A 13,359-nucleotide genomic window follows, 5' to 3' on the forward strand; every position below is an offset into this window, starting at 1 on the left:
CTTTTTACTAAGAAAGTCAATGGGGAGCTTTTTGTATGCCAACTCTATGTAGATGACATCATATTTGGCTCGACTAACACAAAATTCAATGATGAGTTTGCTATGTTGATGACAAATAGGTTTGAGATGTTAATGATGGGTGAACTCAAGTACTTCCTCGGGTTTGAGATCAAGCAAATGGGACAAGGCACCTTCATCAATCAAGCAAAGTATCTCCAAGACATGCTCAAGCGCTTCGACATGAAGGACGCCAGGGGGATTGGAACTCCAATGCATCTCAAGTGTCAACTCTCTCTTGACGAGACCGGCAAGGCGGTGGATCCCAAGCTCTACCGTTCGATGATAGGTTCGCTTCTTTACCTTTGTGCCTCTCGCTCGGATATAATGTTAAGATTTGGTATGTGTGCACGGTTTCAAGCAAGCCCGAAGGAAAGCCACGTTGTGGCGGTCAAAAGGATCTTTCGATATTTAGTTGATACCTGATACGTCCCAAACGTATCTATAATTTCTTATGTCCCATGCTACTTTTATGATGATACTCACATGTTTTATACACATTATATGTCATTATTATGCATTTTCCGGCACTAACCTATTGACGAGATGCCGAAGAGCCAGTTGCTGTTTTCTGCTGTTTTTGGTTTCAGAAATCCTAGTAAGGAAATATTCTCGGAATTGGACGAAATCAACGCCCAGGGTCTTATTTTTCCACGAAGCTTCCAGAAGACCGAGGGAGATACGAAGTGGGGCCACGAGGTGGCGACACACTAGGGCGGCGCGGCCCAGGCCTTAGCCGCGCGGCCCTTGCGTGTGGGCCCCTCGTGACACCCCCGACTCTACCCTTCCGCCTACTTAAAGCCTTCGTCGCGAAAACCCCAGTACCGAGAGCCACGATACGGAAAACCTTCCAGAGACGCCGCCGCCGCCAATCCCATCTCGGGGATTCGAGAGATCGCCTCCGGCACCCTGCCGGAGAGGGGAATCATCTCCCGGAGGTCTCTTCATCGCCATGATCGCCCCCAGATCGATGTGTGAGTAGTCCACCCCTGGACTATGGGTCCATAGAAGTAGCTAGATGGTTGTCTTCTCCTCATTGTGCTATCATGTTAGATCTTGTGAGCTGCCTATCATGATCAAGATCATCTATTTGTAATGCTACATGTTGTGTTTGTTGCGATCCGATGAATATTGAATACTATGTCAAGTTGATTATCAATCTATCATATATGTTGTTTATGTTCTTGCATGCTCTCCGTTGCTAGTAGAGGCTCTGGACAAGTTGATAATTGTGACTCCAAGAGGGAGTATTTATGCTCGATAGTGGGTTCATGCCTCCATTAAATCTGGGACAGTGACAGAAAGTTCTAAGGTTGTGGATGTGCTGTTGCCACTAGGGATAAAACATCGATGCTTTGTCTAAGGATATTTGTGTTGATTACATTAAGCACCATACTTAATGCAATTGTCTGTTGTTTGCAACTTAATACTGGAAGGGGTTCGGATGATAACCTGAAGGTGGACTTTTTAGGCATAGATGCATGCTGGATAGCGGTCTATGTACTTTGTCGTAATGCCCTGATTAAATCTCATAGTACTCATCATGATATATGTATGTGCATTGTTATGCCTTCTTTATTTGTCAATTTCCCAAGCCGTAATTTGTTCACCCAACATCTGTTTATCTTATGGGAGAGACACCACTAGTGAACTGTGGACCCCGGTCCAATTCTTTACATCCGAAATACAATCTATCGCAATTGTTCTTTACCTGTTCTTCACAAACAATCATCATCATCCACACTATACATCTAATCCTTTGTTTACTGACAAGCCGGTGAGATTGACAACCTCAACTGTTACGTTGGGGCAAAGTACTTTGATTGTGTTGTGCAGGTTCCACGTTGGCGCCGGAATCCCTGGTGTTGCGCCGCACTACACTCCGCCACCAACAACCTTCACGTGCTCCTTGACTCCTACTGGTTCGATAACCTTGGTTTCTTACTGAGGGAAACTTACTTGTGTGCGTATCACACCTTCCTCTTGGGGTTCCCAACGGACGTGTCAACTACACGCAGCAAGTAAAAGTTCTGGCGCCGTTGTCGGGGAAGTGAAGAAAAGTTACTCCACAAAGATTTCTAACTCCCACGACAACTGCACGCCAGCAATAAATTTCTGGCGCCGTTGCCGGGGAGATCAAGACACGCTGCAAGGGGAGTCTCCCACATCCAATCTCTTTACTTTGTTTTTGTCTTGCTTTACTTTATTTTATTTACTGCTTTGTTTGCTTCTTATATCAAAAACACAAAAAAATTAGTTGCTAGTTTTACTTTATTTACTATCTTGTTCTCTATATTAAAAACACAAAAAAATTAGTTACTTGCATTTACTTTATTTACCTTTTGTTTATTTCATCATGTTCCTCCTAAGTTCACTCTGAAAGACATACCGGTAGGACGAGGGTCTATAATTGGAAGAGATAATATAGAAGATTTTTTCACTCATGTTAGTACAGCTGAAGTTTTTGAAGATAGACACTTGGTAGAACTTGCTCCTACTTATGAAATTGTTGCTGCTTCTTTAGTACACATGTTGGAAACTAAATTTGTTAATCTCAATCCTATAATTCAACACATGTTTCTTACACTCTGTGATATGAAGGAAGGAGAAAAGAAAGATTTTGTCTTTGAAACCCTTCTTAAAGAATTTGGTGCTGTAGCAAGAGAGGCTAGAAAGGTCTTTATTAAATATAAGATGCTTGGCTCTTATACCAACTTTGCTAGTACCCTTGAAAAAATGGAAAAAGATAGAATAAAGTACACTAATAATGTTAATGATGGTGGGGAGATTAAGACACTGATACCTTGCAAGCTCCTAGGAATGCATGAAGCTCTAGAAAATAACTATGGTTGGCTTGTTCCTGAAAATTTGTTTGATGAGAATAGCAAGCCTAAGAGTAATGAAAAAGGAGCCTCCGAAACTTACATAGATAAGATACAATGCATAGTTGAGAAAACTCCAAACCCCTCTCGTTGATGCTTCATCTCTTGACAATACTTGATTCACACTTTCTGCGCCTAGCTGAAAGGCGTTAAAGAAAAGCGCTTATGGGAGACAACCCATTATTTTACTTCTGCACTTTGTTTTATATTTGAATCTTGGAAGTTGTTACTACTGTAGCAACCTCTCCTTATATTTATTTTATTGCATTGTTGTGCCAAGTAAAGTCTTTGATAGTAAAGTCAATACTAGATTTGGATTACTGCGCAGGAACAGATTTCTTGCTGTCACGAAATTGAGCCGCCCCTGCTGTAGAAAATTTATAAAAATCTGCCAATTTACGTGCGTGATCCACAGATATGTACGCAACTTTCATTCAATTTGGGCATTTTCATCTGAGCAAGTCTGGTGCCTCTAAAAAAATCGTCTTTACGGACTGTTCTGTTTTGACAGATTCTGCCTTTTATTTCGCATTGTCTGTTTTGCTATGTTTTATGGATTTCTTTGTTCCATTAACTTTCAGTAGCTTTGCGCAATGTCCAGAAGTGTTAAGAATGATTATGTCACCTCTGAATATATGAATTATGCACTGACCCTCTAATGAGATTGTTTTGAGTTTGGTGTGGAGGAAGTTTTCAAGGGTCAAGAGAGGAGGATGATACAATATGATCAAGAAGAGTGAAAAGTCTAAGCTTGGGGATGCCCCCGTGGTTCATCCCTGCATATTTTAAGAAGACTCAAGCATCTAAGCTTGGGGATGCCCAAGGCATCCCTTCTTCATCGACAACGTATCAGGTCACCTCTAGTGAAACTATATTTTTATTCCGTCACATCTTATGTGCTTTACTTGGAGCGTCTGTTTGTTTTTGTTTTTGTTTTTGTTTGAATAAAATCGGATCCTAGCATTCTTTGTTTGGGAGAGAGACACGCTCCGCTGTTCCGTATGAACACATATGTTCTTAGCTTTATCTTTAATGTTCATTGCGAAAGTTGAACTATTTCATTCATTGTTATATGGTTGGAAATGGAAAATGCCGCATGTGGTAAATGGTATAATGTCTTGAATAATGTGATACTTGGAAATTGTTGTGCTCATATAGATCATGTTTAAGCTCTTGCATCATGTACCTTGTACCCATTAATGAAGAACTACATAGAGCTTGTTAAAATTTGGTTTGCATGATTGATCTCTAGAGTCTAGATATTTTCCGGTTAAGGTGTTTGAACAACAAGGAGACAATGTAAAGTCTTATAATACTTACAATATGTTCATATGTGAGCTTTGCTGCACCTTTTATACTTGAGTTTGCTTCAAACAACCTTGCTAGCCTAGCCTTGTATTGAGAGGAATTCTTCTCGTGCATCCAAATCCTTGAGCCAAAAACTATGCCATTTGTGTCCACCATACCTACCTACCACATGGTATTTCTCTGCCATTCCAAAGTAAATTACTTGAGTGATACCTTTAAAAATTATATTCCTTTGTCTTTGCAATATATAGCTCATGTGAAAATAGCTTAAAAACTATTGTGGTGAAGAATATGTACTTATGTGTCTTATTTCTTAATAAGTTGCTTGTTGAGCGGTAACCATGTTTCTGTGGACGCCATCAACTTTTACCTTTGTTGAATATCTGTAACACCCTACCTATTAATAAAGGCAAGATACATGTGTATAGTGCTATTCCCGGGATCACTGATAGCACACACATTACAAAATATAGTAATCATTGCAATAGTATCAAATTACTACATCGTTGATCCAGAGGGTAAACTAAAACCTTACAAATTGCATAGTCACATGGACTAGCTCAGAATAAACACAGCGGAAAGTAAATCATCAATGAGCCTTCATCATCTTCATGTGCCACAGGCAGTCATGTTGGAATGTAGACTCGAGATCCTACCACGTACTTCTCCTCAGAAAATCCTGCACGTTTGAATATGCAGCCCCACGAATGGAGGTCAGTACAATGATGTACTGGCAAATGACACTTATATGGTGGCAGTTTTGGGCATGACTATCTACATGATATTTGGCAAGTGGAGTTTAGGCAAATTTGCATAAAGTCAATTTTGTCCTACATTTTATTTAAAACAAAACATTTTGAAATCCTTTGAATGACATTATGAAATCACACCATGGTTAAATCCTCCATGGGTTTTAGAACAATCACATGGTTACATCTCCCATGAGTTTTTCAAGGTTGATCAAATTTTAAACACATTCGAGAAAACAATGATGAGATTCTTCCGTACATTCCTTGCCTAGAAGCTCAAATTGTCCATAACCGGGGACACGACTAAGATCTTAGGTTTAACTCTCGAGAGGTTGTGCACTTTCACCTTACGACCCACCCTTCCCAAGAGAAGAATGAGACAAGATCTTTCAGAAGAAGAATTCAACCATACAAACTAGACTCGTTCCCTTGGCCGTCGCCTCCACCCGTTGTCTAGCCACAAGTTGAACCCCCACAACTTACTTAATCCCGGCGAGCCCATAATACCATAAGGCTGCACTCTGGAAGCTAACTAAAACATGGACGACATAGTAATCTCTTTAATCTCGGGTGGCCAACCACAAGTGGAACTCACAAGCTTAAAACCCCTCACAGGTAGTAAACCCCCACACGATCCCCTGGTGAAAACCAGGTGTGCAGTCAAAAGCGACCACTCTACAACATGCGCACTCTCAGGGATTCACCACTTCAGCCCACTCGGGGCGTGGACCTGAGCAGCCGCCCACCAATCAACCAATCCACCCAGGTGTTTCATTAAGGTTATTAATTTTCACTTTTCAAACCATCATAATCAAAACAATGAAACAACATTTGGCATTTGATGTTGCAGAGCAGAAATAAAGTATCCTATCAACAGGTTCAAGAGTAGCTACACACTACTAGGGTTTGCTAAGCATAGCATAATACTTTTCTTTTTGAAATCAAAATCCTACCATGCATGCTAGTTTCGAAAACACTAATGCATAATTAAAACAAGTAGGATTTGAATGTCACTTGCCTTTTTGGTAGTCGAATTGCGTTCACTTCTCTTAATCAAAATACGTGCCTCTCCGTACAACTATAACATATAATATAGCACAACATAAACACACCATTCAACAACAACATCATAATCAAACAAGGCAACAAAAATAAACAAACATTCGATATGAACAATCATAGACATGTATGCATGCAACAATTTAACTTCACAAGAGGGGTGGTGTGTAAGTGTTGCATTATGTGTTCTCTGATATGTGCAATGTTAATAAAATATTCTGGACATTTAATTTGATTTAGATAAACCATTAATCGGTATCTACTTTACATATACAACCTTAATAAATAGCCACCGCAAGCACTATGTGTTGTAAAATTATGAATTTGACTTCCCTGGATAGGTTACAGTAATACAAGAGTAGAGCAATTGGATTCATTCGAAAAAGTTTTATAGAATTTGAATTATCATCGAATTACCGATTTGAATAGATTTTACTAAAGCAAATTTGTGCACGTATCAAAGTTGTACAACTCCTATACCAAGTTGAAGTACATGTTCTGAGGATTCCAGAAAGTACAAAATCATCAAATTTGTACCAGTAGATTATTTTATACAAATTTTATAGTGCACAATAGTAAATTTCTCTATTTGAATTACAATGCGAAATCTAACTCAGTACCTACACCATATTACTGCATAAACGGGTAGTACATACTGTAAGCTTTCCAAAACTATAAAGTTTGTAAAATTTGGCCCTACGGTTGATTTTATATTAAATTTACAAGTTGTGCAACAAATCTGGCATTTAAATTCAAATTTAAAACGAGTTTGACCGAGTTTGGTCGAGATGCTTGATCGTACTCGCTGATCGTACTGCTGATTGTACCGCTGACTGTATTTTGACTTTGACCGGACCGAGTTGACTATGCTGATGTCATGATGATGTCATAAAGTTGACAGAAAAATTTACTCCGATGGAAAATCTTTCTACATCAAAGTTGTATAGAATTAATAGATCTATCTAACGCACAATTTAATTTTTACAACGAAATAATGAGTTTGACAAGATCTGGGTTATACCTTATAAGATCTGAATTTTATAACATTATTTTCTCCTTGCTCGGTGAACGAAACAAGGTGAAACTTGCGGCAATAGAAAGATCTTGACGAGAGGAACAACTTCCGTATTGAAGTCATGACGATTCGAGATCGTTTTGAAACTCGATTTGGCTCTGGTTAACTCGAAATAGATCTGTAGATGAACGGTAAATCGGTACTTCAAATCGAAAAACATCCAACATGAAAGTTGTAGACGATGATCCGATCTACATACTCACCAAAGGAATTTGGATTTCGTGCAACGAGCACGAACTAATTGAAGATTCCCTTTATCAGACCTGACGCCTTGCGATGCAAAATTTTCCGTGTATGGTGGACGAAAAGAGATGAGATTGGTCGGGATTGAAAGATCTCGACGAGATCTACAACTTTCGTGTAGAACCCAAAGCGATTTGAGGTGGTTTTGGGGGTCAAATCAACGAGTTAAGATTTCGTTGATATAGGATTTCGAGAGGAGAAAAGGGAAAACGAAACTGCGTTCTGATGGAGAGTTTATATAGGCAATAGGTCGGTGAAAAAGGTGGGCATCGAAGTTAGGAACGCGTAGAAACAAACGGATCTGAATTCGGAGTTGTGTAGTTTAAGAAAACTGCGTTTAAGTGGAGATAAGTTTCACAGATTACCGGATAGATGAATCGTTGACCTATCCGATCGATCGTGCCTGCCGGTAGGTGGCTGGGCTGGTCGGCCGGCTGGCCTGCTGGGCCGGTCGGTCCGGCTGGCCGGCCCACTTTGTTTTTTTGTTCTTTTTCTCTTTACTTGTTTCTTTTATAAAATGAGTTTCGTAATTTTGATTTGAGTGAATCAAATTTCTATAAATTTGTAAAATTATTTTGCTCATTTTAGGATAACACAAACACTTAAACTTTATAAATTATTATTTTATATTATCTTTATTACAATTTTGCCACTATAGCTATATGAGATGGTTTCAACAAAAAGTGTAGCAAACAAGTTTCTAAAAATTTATAAAAATCAAAATAGTTTTTAGGACAATCAAGAAACCCTTTTAAAATTCATTTGTGAAAATAAAATAATAATCATATACACTTGGCCTATATGGCTATTTGGGCAATATTTTGTAAGAAAAGTTTTCCAGGGTTTTGTTTTCTTAAAAAGAACTCCATTAAGGATTTGAAAACTTTGAAAGCAAGGATATGTTTGATTTTGAAAATACTTTAAAATCAAAAGTCTTTAAAAATACTATTTTGGAATTAACTTGTAAATAACTTTTAAAAAGTTTTAATTCTTTGTGAATTTTCAATCAAGTTCAAACAATCAAGCATTAAATTTATTTTTATTTGACATTCCAAAATTTAGAAAAATTTCGGGATGTGACAGACTACCACCCTTAAAAGAAATCTCGTCCTCGAGATTGGAGAAAGGCTAGAAAGTTTTGGGGTTTCAGATGGGCATGGGTGCTACCACCCTTAAAAGAAACTTTTGTAGGTAGTCTTAGGTATTGGGTTTTGGCTAAGCTCATTCGGTATGAGTTGGCTCATCCGAGGATAAGACTGGACCTCGGGTCATCTTTGGAAAACATCTAGGTTTTTTTGAGTTAATATCCAAGTAGGTGAATGTTTATTCACATATAGTGAACAACATATATCTCCAAGGTGAATCGAATAGGTTTCCTTCATATTCTTACTTGTCGGTGTCATCGACGGTCTTCCGCTATTTTTCATCTAGTGATTGGGTCTTCAAACTAACCGTAGTCCTACGGTTGGCAGCACTTGCCTACTATAAGGGTATAATATTTATCCACCCTAGGGTTTAGGCTTATTCGCCGATATCTCTTTTGTAGGTATGTCTCTCTAGATTCACCATTCCTCATAACAAGAGCGAACAATATGAGTAGTCGTCATGGGGGCCAATCCATGTCGCACCCAATCATTTCCTTGTTTTCAGTTTGGTATATCTCATATTCTAACTCTTGGTCAACCTCACCATTTGATAAAAGCTCCATGGAGAGTTGAATCAATGTTTCAATCCCCATTATTGATCTGTTTTGAAAACATTTTTATCGATCCCTAACTAGGTTTTTGCGTATCTCACACTCTATGCTCTTCATCTTGATAGGAACATAAAGGTTGGTTTTACTAATATTGTCTTCATGGCGAGTTGCCGAGAAAACATTCTCTAGGTTATGTATAGATGAGAATAGATAGGAAGGTCTAAAGAAGATTTCCTACCCAAACACATCACATCAAGACAAAACATCTTACAAACAACATCTAACAAGCATCAAACAACATTTTTCAAACACAAAATAACTAGTATGGTCATACCTCAATTTGGTAAGATCAATACTTTCTAGTGCTAGCGTCGTTTCAATAAAAAGAGAGATAATGGTGGTCTCATCTATTTCTGCTTTGGATGTTTCAAATTTCTATTCTAGTCCTTCGGTGTATCTTCGTGTGTTGTGTAGTCTGCATCGAAGCCTTCTTCAAGTTCTTCATTGGTCTTCCATGAAACACTTCTTGCAGAGTCGAAGAATATCACATGAAGCTTTAGTCACTCACTTCGGGTTCCAGGTCATCATCTCTAGTTCCTTAATGGTTTCATATGGTAGGTCATCTAAGGCAAGAGTAAAACATTTTTGAAGATGAAGTAGGTGAGAATACTAGAAGTTTACAAAGCAAACAACTTTTTGATTGAAATAGGATTAGACAAAATTTTCATCTTAGGGTCTTCCTATTTCTAATCCAAACCTAGGGACTCGATCCTACAGGCAACACTATGCTCGATACCATTCCGTAACACCCTACCTTTTAATAAAGGCAAGATACATGTGTATAGTGCTATTCCTGGGATCACCGATAGCACACACATTACAAAATATAGTAATCATTGCAATAGTATCAAATTACTACATCGTTGATCCAGAGGGTAAAGTAAAACCTTACAAATTGCATAGTCACATGGACTAGCTCGGAATAAACACAACGGAAAGTAAATCATCAATGAGCCTTCATCATCTTCATGTGCCACAAGTGATCATGTTGGAATATAGACTCGAGATCCTACCACATACTTCTTCTCAGAAAATCCTGCACGTTTGAATATGCAGCCCCACGAATGGAGGTCAGTACAATGATGTACTGGCAAATGACACTTATATGGTGGCAGTTTTGGGCATGACTATCTACATGATATTTGGCAAGTGGAGTTTAGGCAAATTTGCATAAAGCCAATTTTGTCCTACATTTTATTTAAAATAAAACATTTTGAAATCCTTTGAATGACATTATGAAATCACACCATGGTTAAATCCTCCATGGGTTTTAGAACAATCACATGGTTACATCTCCCATGAGTTTTTCAAGGTTGATCAAATTTTAAACACATTCGAGAAAACAATAATGAGATTCTTCCGCACATTCCTTGCCTAGAAGCTCAAATTGTCCATAACCGGGGACACGGCTAAGATCTTAGGTTTAACTCTCGAGAGGTTGTGCACTTTCACCTTACGACCCACCCTTCCCAAGAGAAGAATGAGACAAGATCTTTCGAAGAAGAATTCAACCATACAAACTAGACTCGTTCCCTTGGCCGTCGCCTCCACCCGCTTGTCTAGCCACAAGTTGAACCCCCACAACTTACTTAATCCCGGCAGAGCCCATAATACCATAAGGCTACACTCGGAAGCTAACTAAAACATGGACGACATAGTAATCTCTTTAATCCCGGGTGGCCAACCACAAGTGGAACTCACAAGCTTAAAACCCCTCACAGGTAGTAAACCCCCACACGATCCCCTCGGTGAAAACCAGGTGTGCGATCAAAAGCGACCACTCTACAACATGCGCACTCTCGGGGATTCACCACTTCAGCCCACTCGGGGCGTGGACTCGAGCAGACCGCCCACCAATCAACCAATCCACCCAGGTGTTTCATTAAGGTTATTAATTTTCACTTTTCAAACCATCATAATCAAAACAATGAAACAACATTTGGCATTTGATGTTGCAGAGCAGAAATAAAGTATCCTATCAACAGGTTCAAGAGTAGCTACACACTACTAGGGTTTGCTAAGCATAGCATAATACTTTTCTTTTTGAAATCAAAATCCTACCATGCATACTAGTTTCGAAAACACTAATGCATAATTAAAACAAGTAGGATTTGAATGTCACTTGCCTTTTTGGTAGTCGAAGTGCGTTCACTTCTCTTAATTAAAATACGTGCCTCTCCGTACAACTATAACATAGAATATAGCACAACATAAACACACCATTCAACAACAACATCATAATCAAACAAGGCAACAAAAATAAACAAACATTCGATATGAACAATCATAGACATGTATGCATGCAACAATTTAACTTAACAAGAGGGGTGGTGTGTAAGTGTTGCATTATGTGTTCTCTGATATGTGCAATGTTAATAAAATATTCTGGACATTTAATTTGATTTAGATAAACCATTAATCGGGTATCTACTTTACATATACAACCTTAATAAATAGCCACCGCAAGCACTATGTGTTGTAAAATTATGAATTTGACTTCCCTGGATAGGTTACAGTAATACAAGAGTAGAGCAATTGGATTCATTCGAAAAAGTTTTATAGAATTTGAATTATCATCGAATTACCGATTTGAATAGATTTTACTAAATCAAGTTTGTGCACGTATCAAAGTTGTACAACTCCTATACCAAGTTGAAGTACATGTTCTGAGGATTCCAGAAAGTACAAAATCACCAAATTTGGACCAGTAGATTATTTTATACAAATTTTATAGTGCACAATAGTAAATTTCTCTATTTGAATTACAATGCGAAATCTAACTCAGTACCTACACCATATTACTGCATAAACGGGTAGTACATACTGTAAGCTTTCCAAAACTATAAAGTTTGTAAAATTTGGCCCTACGGTTGATTTTATATTGAATTTACAAGTTGTGCAACAAATCTGGCATTTAAATTCAAATTTAAAACGAGTTTGACCGAGTTTGACTGAGACGCTGACTGTACTGCTGACTGTACTGCTGACTGTACCGCTGACTGTATTTTGACTTTGACCAGACCGAGTTGACTATGCTGATGTCATGATGATGTCATAAAGTTGACAGAAAAATTTACTCCGATGGAAAATCTTTCTACATCAAAGTTGTATAGAATGAATAGATCTATCTAACGCACAATTTACTTTTTACAACGAAATAATGAGTTTGACAAGATATGGGTTATACCTTATAAGATCTGAATTTTATAACATCATTTTCTTCTTGCTCGGTGAACGAAACAAGGTGAGACTTGCGGCAATAGAAAGATCTTGACGAGAGGAACAACTTCCGTATTGAAGTCATGACGATTCGAGATCGTTTTGAAACTCGATTTGGCTCCGGTTGACTCGAAATAGATCTGTAGATGAACGGTAAATCGGTACTTCAAATCGAAAAACTTCCAACATGAAAGTTGTAGATGATGATCAGATCTACATACTCACCAAAGGAATTTGGATTTCATGGAATGAGCACGAACTAATTGAAGATTCCCTTTGTCAGACCTGACGCCTTGCGATGCAAAATTATCTGTGTATGGTGGACGAAAAGAGATGAGATTGGTCGGGATTGAAAGATCTCGACGAGATCTACAACTTTCGTGTAGAATCCGAAGCGATTTGAGGTGGTTTGGGGGTCAAATCAACGAGTTAAGATTTCGTTGATATAGGATTTCGAGAGGAGAAAAGGGAAAACGAAACTGCGGTCTGGTGGAGAGTTTATATAGGCAATAGGTCGGTGGAAAAGGTGGGCATCGAAGTTAGGAACGCGTAGAAACAAACGGATCTGAATTCGGAGTTGTGTAGTTTAAGAAAACTGCGTTTAAGTGGAGATAATAGATGAATCGTTGACCGATCCGATCGATCGTGCCTGCCGGTAGGTGGCTGGGCTGGTCGGCCGGCTGGCCTGCTGGGCCGGTCGGTCCGGCTGGCCGGCACACTTTGTTTTTTTTTTCTTTTTCTCTTTACTTGTTTCTTTTATAAAATGAGTTTCGTAATTTTGATTTGAGTGAATCAAATTTCTATAAATTTGTAAAATTATTTTGCTCATTTTAGGATAACACAAACATTTAAACTTTATAAATTATTATTTTATATTATCTTTATTACAATTTTGCCACTATAGCTATATGAGATGGTTTCAACAAAAAAGTGTAGCAAACAAGTTTCTAAAAATTTATAAAAATCAAAATAGTTTTTAGGACAATCAAGAAACCCTTTTAAAATTCATTT

The sequence above is a fragment of the Lolium rigidum genome, chromosome 6 (genome assembly GCF_022539505.1).
Source record: "Lolium rigidum isolate FL_2022 chromosome 6, APGP_CSIRO_Lrig_0.1, whole genome shotgun sequence".
NCBI classification, from domain to species: Eukaryota; Viridiplantae; Streptophyta; class Magnoliopsida; order Poales; family Poaceae; genus Lolium; species Lolium rigidum.